Genomic DNA, 7,803 nt, shown 5'->3' with positions numbered 1-7,803 from the left:
CCTTCAGATGGAACCTGAAAACTCATCTCTTCAGGAAAGCTTACAGCCTGCACTGACACCGCTGCCGCCTCATCACTATCGAAGCTACCGCCTCACCAACACCGGAGCTCCTGCAACCTTCAACCTACTGTCTCCTTCCCCACCATCCTGTAGAATGTAAGCCCGCAAGGGCAGGGTCCTCGCCCCTCTGTATCAGTCCGTCATTGTTAGTTTGTTTACTGTAAGTGATATCTGTAACTTGTATGTAACCCCTTCTCATGTACAGCACCATGGAATCTATGGTGCTATATAAATAAATAATAATAATAATTTGCTCAATTTGTGTTTATTTTTGGCTTGTTCTGTTAAATGTCCATAGTGTGAACATGCACCTACACATTGCACTTATACCAACATATGTTCTGTGTAATTTCTTTGTTTCTGCTTTAGTTTTTTGTACTTTGTAGAAACAGGGGCTTCACCATTTTGGGCTGGGCATTTTATCTATATAACTTTCCACAGGTAGGTGTCTGAACAGTTGGATATTGGTCTACTCTTCCCCCATCTATATTAGATCTGCTGACACATATTGAAGTGTTCTAGAAGAGTTAGGGTTCATCACTATTGGGAACACATTGTCGTCATGGGATGGCTTTTTTTTTAATCAAAATAGTGTCAACTAAGTACCCTATGTCAGTTTAGAGTACTATTAATATTTATCTATTTATTTACTACAGGGTATGTGCTATTTATTTTTTTTAAATCTTAGTTTTTAGATATTACACACAGAGTCGGACTGGGATGCCAATGGCCCACCAGTAACATCAACTCCAGGACGCCACTTTTCAGCAAATATGACTTTATCCTTCTTCACAAATTTCTATAGCAATAAAATGGGTTGATTGTTGAATAAGATGCTTCTTTTGTCTGTACATGGTAAATCAAGTGTATTGTGCCAAATACTGCTCATATAAGAGGGTGATGACCAGTCTTGCCAACGAGGCCTGTGTGCAGGTTTTGGGATGCAGTAACGGACAGGAGGCAGAGCAAGGGTTAAAGGTAATTTTACTAAAACAGGGGTATACGCCACACAGGGAGGGTGAAAGTAAAGGTAGGGGTATGGCAGGTGATATGAGCACAATCGGTGTGCTGAGGGAGGTAATGAGGGCAAAGGGTTAAACAACTGTTCATAAAGCTTAAACTTATCAGTCTGGCGGCTTCCTGACTGCAGAGTCTTAGGTTGTAACGGTGGTGCAGACGCGGTCAGCACGTGATGAATCCGGTGTCATCCTGCAGGCATTAAAGATCTGGTTCCTGGCGGTGATGGAGTCCTTGACGTCTTGCACTGGGTCCTGGGTCCAGGATTTGGGCTGCAGAGTGAAGAGCAATCTCGACACTGCCGGGGCTTGGCAAGGCTCGGCAGAAGTAGGCGGGTGAGAGAGGGAACACTTCTCGGTAAGTCACCTGGTATATCTTAGGCAGCATGCGTGCGTTATTTAGTGACCTGTTGCGTTGGGTACCTTGAGCAGCGGGAGTAAGCGGGAAAAATACAGTTCTCTGGTCACAGTCTTTGTAAGTAGCAGCAGGGACGATATAGCGCGGACTTGCGCTGTCACGGTGCTCAGAGGACGGAGCACCAAACTTCCCCTGCTGCACACCGCGTGCTCCTTACAAGTCTGATCTCCTTTTCGCATGCTTTGCTCTTTTTATCCACGCTACGCCCCCTGCTGTCGAGTGCAAAGGTCAGTCCAGGTCTCTAAATTTTTCCCTGGACAACAAAGGTGACAGTCCCAGCAGTTCTGGAACCGGCGCAAGAAAAGTACCCACGGTCCGGTCCCTCTTCTTACAGGTCCACTAGAGGATTCTCCTGTTGGCCAGTCTCAGCCTTATTACACAGAGTAAAGAGCAGTGTGTATGTACACGTGTATACATTATAATGAATGTACTGCATAGTTCAAGTATATCAAGAGGTATGGAGTAGGTGTGTGTACATATAGAGTAGGTGTGTGTACATATTATATACTGTATATATATATATATATATATAGTGACAGGGTTACTGGCACTGTATGTGAGGGGAGATATTTGTCACGGAGATATGTACTGAAGGAGTTAAGCAGCCATGTTATGGGCGGGTTTTTAGGTGAGTAGGTAAGAGATGGGCGGGACACCTACTTACCATATGTCCTCAAGGGTGTGACTGGGGAAATAAATGTCCAGACAGGTTTTTTTTTCTCTGTGTTGTGCAGACACAAGGAAGCCTCCAGGCTGACGCTCCTGTGAGGGCTGCCATATATGTTGTCCCAGAAGTACTGGGCAGGACTGTGTATGAGCTATTTACTTTCTTTTGAGCCAGAAAGGCTGTTTTTCTGTTACCATTTTGGGTGTATGATGCAATAAACCACCCAGAAACCTTAACCCCACGTGTGCTGTCTACCACGAGGAGCAGCTAAGTAAGCTGACCTTCCACAATAGATATATATGTATATACACACTGTGCTGTATACATGCAAATAAAAGGGAGAGCTCTGCAGGGAGAAATGTACAGGGAGGCGGGAGAGCTGTGTCTGCAGCTGTATGCACAGAAGCAGTGAGCGAGCTCTGCTGAATAGAGCCCCGCCCACTCACACAGCATGAAAGTCACATGATTGTTCTGTCACGTCAAAATCCAAAGCCAGCCAGAAATTGATGGGATATCACAGGAAGTCCAAGGGTTCTCAGACAGAGATCATGTGACCTGGAGAACAGTTCAGGTTACAGAGGAATTTGGGAAAGCAAAATATTTACAAAAGAGCTTATCTATGGCGGTTCACATGAAAAAGGCTTATAAATTAGTGGTCAACCCCTTCAAATAAGGACTAAAAGAAAGGGTAATGCACTGACCATACTGGGCCAATCGCTTTGTAGGGTAGATGGCAATGTAGATACTTTGATACAGACATGAAAACCTGTGTGCTCTGATAAAGGAAGTGTTAGCTGCTCTGTCCTAAAACTGTCATATTAAAATGTTAACAGCAAAAATAGAAAGTTTTTTTATGCAGCAGAGCTAATCATCATGGCATCTACTATATAATTGTCTAAGGGTCACTTCCGTCTGTCCTTCTGTCTGTCACGGTTATTCATTCGCTGATTGGTCTCGCCAGCTGCCTGTCATGGCTGCCGCGACCATTCAGCGACGGGCACAGTCCAGAAGAAAATGGCCGCTCCTTACTCCCCGCAGTCAGTGCCTTCCGCCCGCATACTCCCCTCTGGTCACCGCTACCAGAGGGTTAATGCCGGCGGTAACGGACCGCGCTATGCCACGGGTAACACACTCCGTTAACGTTGCTATTAACCCTGTGTGTCCCCAACTTTTTACTACTGACGCTGCCTATGCGGCATCAATAGTAAAAAATGTAATGTTAAAAATAATAATAATAATTTAAAAAAAAACCTGCTATACTCACCCTCTGTAGTCCGCTGAACCGCTCGCGCCGGCCACCATCTTCCGTTGCAGGTTCCAGTGGCAAAGATGGTATGGGAGAGGGACCTGCCATGGTCATGTGACCGCGACGTCATCACAGGCCCTGCGCTCATACCAACCCTGGGACCGGAAGCTGCCGTGGACTACAAGGGGCCCTCGGAAAGGTGAGTATATGTTTATTTTTTATTTTTTAACCAGTGACAAACGTGGCTGGGCAATATACTACGTGACTGGCCAATATACTACGTGGCTTTGTGCTGTATACTACTTCACTGTGCAATATTCTACGTGGCTCTGTGCTGTATACTACTTCGCTGTGCAATATACTACGTGGCTCTGTGCTGTATACTACGTCACTGGGCAATATACTACGTGACTGGCCAATATACTACGTGGCTCTGTGCTGTATACTACGTCGCTCTGCAATATACTATGTGGCTCTGTGCTGTATACTACGTCACTGGGCAATATACTACGTCACGGGGCAATATACTACGTGGCTGCGCAATATACTACGTCACTGGGCAATATACTACGTGGCTGGGCAATATACTACGTCACTGGGCAATATACTACGTGGCTGGGCAATATACTACGTCACTGGGCAATATACTACATGGCTGGGCAATATACTACGTCACTGGGCAATATACTGGTATCAGTATACCACCCTACCCGTGCCCTCCGCTCCGCTGATGACCTCAGGTTAGCATCCTCAATAATCAGAACCTCCCACTCCCGTCTCCAAGACTTTACACGTGCTGCGCCGATTCTTTGGAATGCACTACCTAGGATAATACGATTAATCCCCAATCCCCACAGTTTTAAGCGTGCCCTAAAAACTCATTTGTTCAGACTGGCCTACCGCCTCAATGCATTAACCTAACGATCCCTGTGTGGCCTATATTAAAAAAAAAAAAAAAAAATTAATTAACTGGTTCATGCAGCTTTACATGAACACCCAAGCCTTACACTATGGCTGGTCCGAATAACTATAGCAATTGTTACCATCCACCTCTCGTGTCTCCCCTTTTCCTCATAGTTTGTAAGCTTACGAGCAGGGCCCTCACTCCTCTTGGTATCTGTTTTGAACTGTATTTCTGTTATGCTGTAATGTCTATTGTATGTACAAGTCCCCTCTATAATTTGTAAAGCGCTGCGGAATATGTTGGCGCTATATAAATAAAAATTATTATTATTATTATTATTATTAATATACTATGTGTCTGGGCAATATACTACGTGGCTGGACAATATACTATGTGGTTGGGCAATATTCTACGTGGCTGGGCAATATACTACATGGCTGGACAATATACTACGTCACTGGGCAATATACTACGTGACTGGGCAATATACTACGTCACTGGGCAATATACTACGTCACTGGGCAATATACTACGTCACTGGGCAATATAATACGTCACTGGGCAATATACTACGTGTCTGGGCAATATACTACGTGGCGTGGCTGGGAAATATACTACGTGACTGGGCAATATACTACGTGGCTAGGAAATATACTATGTGGACATGCATATTCTAGAATACCCGATGCGTTACAATTGGGCCACCTTCTAGTCTTTAATAACAAAATAGGCCACTCACATTTCCAAAGCTTGAGGATGTATACCTGCTCTACCTGCTTTGTACATCAGGATGAAAGAAACACAAATATAAAGTAAAAAGTAATGGCAAATGGAAAACGGTCAGGACTGTTAACTGTAAAAGAAGCATTATGTAAATGTAAAGAGTGAAAGTGGTGGAGCATGGGAACAACCCCGCCAGCAGCCATGTTTAGTGCCCCATGGGAGCATGCATACTTAGCTGACAGGTGTATGTCTCTAACCCCCTACCTTCTGGAGCAGTAAATCAGGCTGCAGGCCTGCATCCCGGCCCCAAAACTCACTTTGATTTCTGGAGCTAATGCACACCTTCCCCCCTCTCCTTCCACCCAACCCTATGGTTTCAATTACCTCCTGAAGTCACGGGGCCTCACTGCAGAAAGCGCCCTCATTCTTACCTCAGCCTCAGAGACAAGCTAGGGTTACAGGAAGGAGGGTGAGGAGACAGAGGGGGCAGGGAGGTGTAGCACAGGCAAAGCATGAAAAAAAGAGAAATGGAAAACAAAAACTAGTTGGGGGGTGGATATAAGTTGAACAAAAAAGAGCATAAAGTAGCATTTACAATCGGCAGTGCCATGTTCTTCAATCATCGCGCTTTTATAAGGCATATCATATCACTTGTATTATGTGCAGCTGTTCTGTATGAAGAAGGAATGACTGGCAAGATGTCTGTCACCGACAAACAGCCAGGCACAGGCCTATGAGCGAGTATCTTGCTGTTCAGCATTGCAACCCAGCCAAGCTGTACTTAGCAGACGTCATGGAAGCTGATGTTTGGCCACACACAGGCACATCCGCTTGTTTCATCTGTTTACAAATTACCAAATATTTGGCCACCCATGTGATGAGCCAAACTGCTCCAGACTTATCATTTGATGGTTTGGCCTCATGCCTACTTTAAAGGCTTTTCTGGCAAAACACTTTCTGATTGAACAGTGGCTGACTGCCTGTGTATTTCAATCAAAATTCAATCAGTAAAACAGTCGTGTTTAGGCTAAGCGCGCAACTCTCAATGTGTGGGGGGAAACAGCTCCTGGCGTACAAATGAGCAATTTCCTAGGCCCCCCATTCACCAAAACATTTGCCAAGAGCGTCCCTTTGGCTGACGTGGGTCAGCAAACCATTTATTCCCACGTTGTAGTAAATCTCAGCAACCGATAAAGAACACATACAACATCATGTATTAAGCTAACCTATTGCTGCCACTGTCGGACTATACCTCATGAACGTCTACAGCCCGACAACAGTAGTAAGCACTGTGTGCATTTAGCTTTATAAGCAGCACAATGATGACTAAATAATCAGGACATTATATCTTTGTATCATGCTAGCCAGTAGATAGAAAAATAGTCAAAATTAAGAGTCCTCAGTGAAAGATAACTTTTAAAGAAGCACTCCTCCCATCAAAGTTTTTATCCCCTTAATATATTGCAGTCATCATATTATATAGCACTGAGTACTTACAATTGCTCATTTTGCCTTTCTACCCAGCTAATTCTTCTCTTTTCCACTAGGTATGTGACATCACCCGATTAATAACTGACTGGCTGAATCATTCTAAGCCCTATGCAGAATCAGATGGGTCTCTTTTCCCTGCATGAATCATCATCAGAACTACAATTCTACATCACTGCAAAGTCCCAAATGGATGTAGCATCCATCTCTCCATCTGAGGAACCTATGCAAATTGAGGGTACTCAGTCCTGTCTCCAATAAAGAGTCCGAACAATAGATACTGCAACATTCAAGCCAGAGAAGGGAAATTGTGCAATTTTTTAATACTTTTTATTAATTTTTAACACCTACAATTTTACAATAAAATTAAATACACTAAATTTACAAACTCTCATATTTAGTTTCCTTCCTTTCTTCCATTTTCAAAATGAAAGGATCACAAACAGAGTAATTGAAAAAGCCCTCGCGGGCAGGGTCCTCTCTCCTCCTGTACCAGTTGTGACTTGTATTGTTTTAAGATTATTGTACTTGTTTTTATTATGTATACCCCTCCTCACATGTAAAGCGCCATGGAATAAATTGCACTATAATAATAATAAATAATAATAACAATAATAATAAATAAAAAAAAATAAAAATCTACAATATATAATTCTCCAACTACCCTCCCTCTACCCAGATATGCAGGATATACTACGGTATTTATATTTCCAGTGTTCACTTCTATCCTATCATTCTCTTGACCAAAGTAACCCCTCGGATGTTGCACTTCCTTATTTAATCTCTATACAATGTTCTGTTAAGGTACCTTCACACATAACGATATTGTTAACGATATCGTTGCTTTTTGTGACGTAGCAACGGTATCGTTAATGAAATCGTTATGTGTAACAGCGACCAACGATCAGGCCCCTGCTGGGAGATCGTTGGTCGCTGAGGAAAGTCCAGAACTTTATTTCGTCGCTGGACTCCTGCTGACATCGCTGGATCGGCGTGTGTGACACCGATCCAGCGATGTCTTCACTGGTAACCAGGGTAAACATCGGGTAACTAAGCGCAGGGCCGCGCTTAGTAACCCGATGTTTACCCTGGTTACCATCCTAAAAGTAAAAAAAAACAAACACTACATACTTACCTACCGCTGTCTGTCCTCCAGCGCTGTGCTCTGCTCTCCTCCTGTACTGTCTGTGAGCGTCGGTCAGCCGGAAAGCAGAGCGGTGACGTCACCGCTCTGCTTTCCGGCAGCTGTGCTCACACAGACAGTACAGGAGGAGTGCAGAG

This window comes from Ranitomeya imitator, chromosome 2 (genome assembly GCF_032444005.1).
Source record: "Ranitomeya imitator isolate aRanImi1 chromosome 2, aRanImi1.pri, whole genome shotgun sequence".
Taxonomy (NCBI): Eukaryota; Metazoa; Chordata; class Amphibia; order Anura; family Dendrobatidae; genus Ranitomeya; species Ranitomeya imitator.
This window is presented reverse-complemented; position numbering follows the sequence as displayed.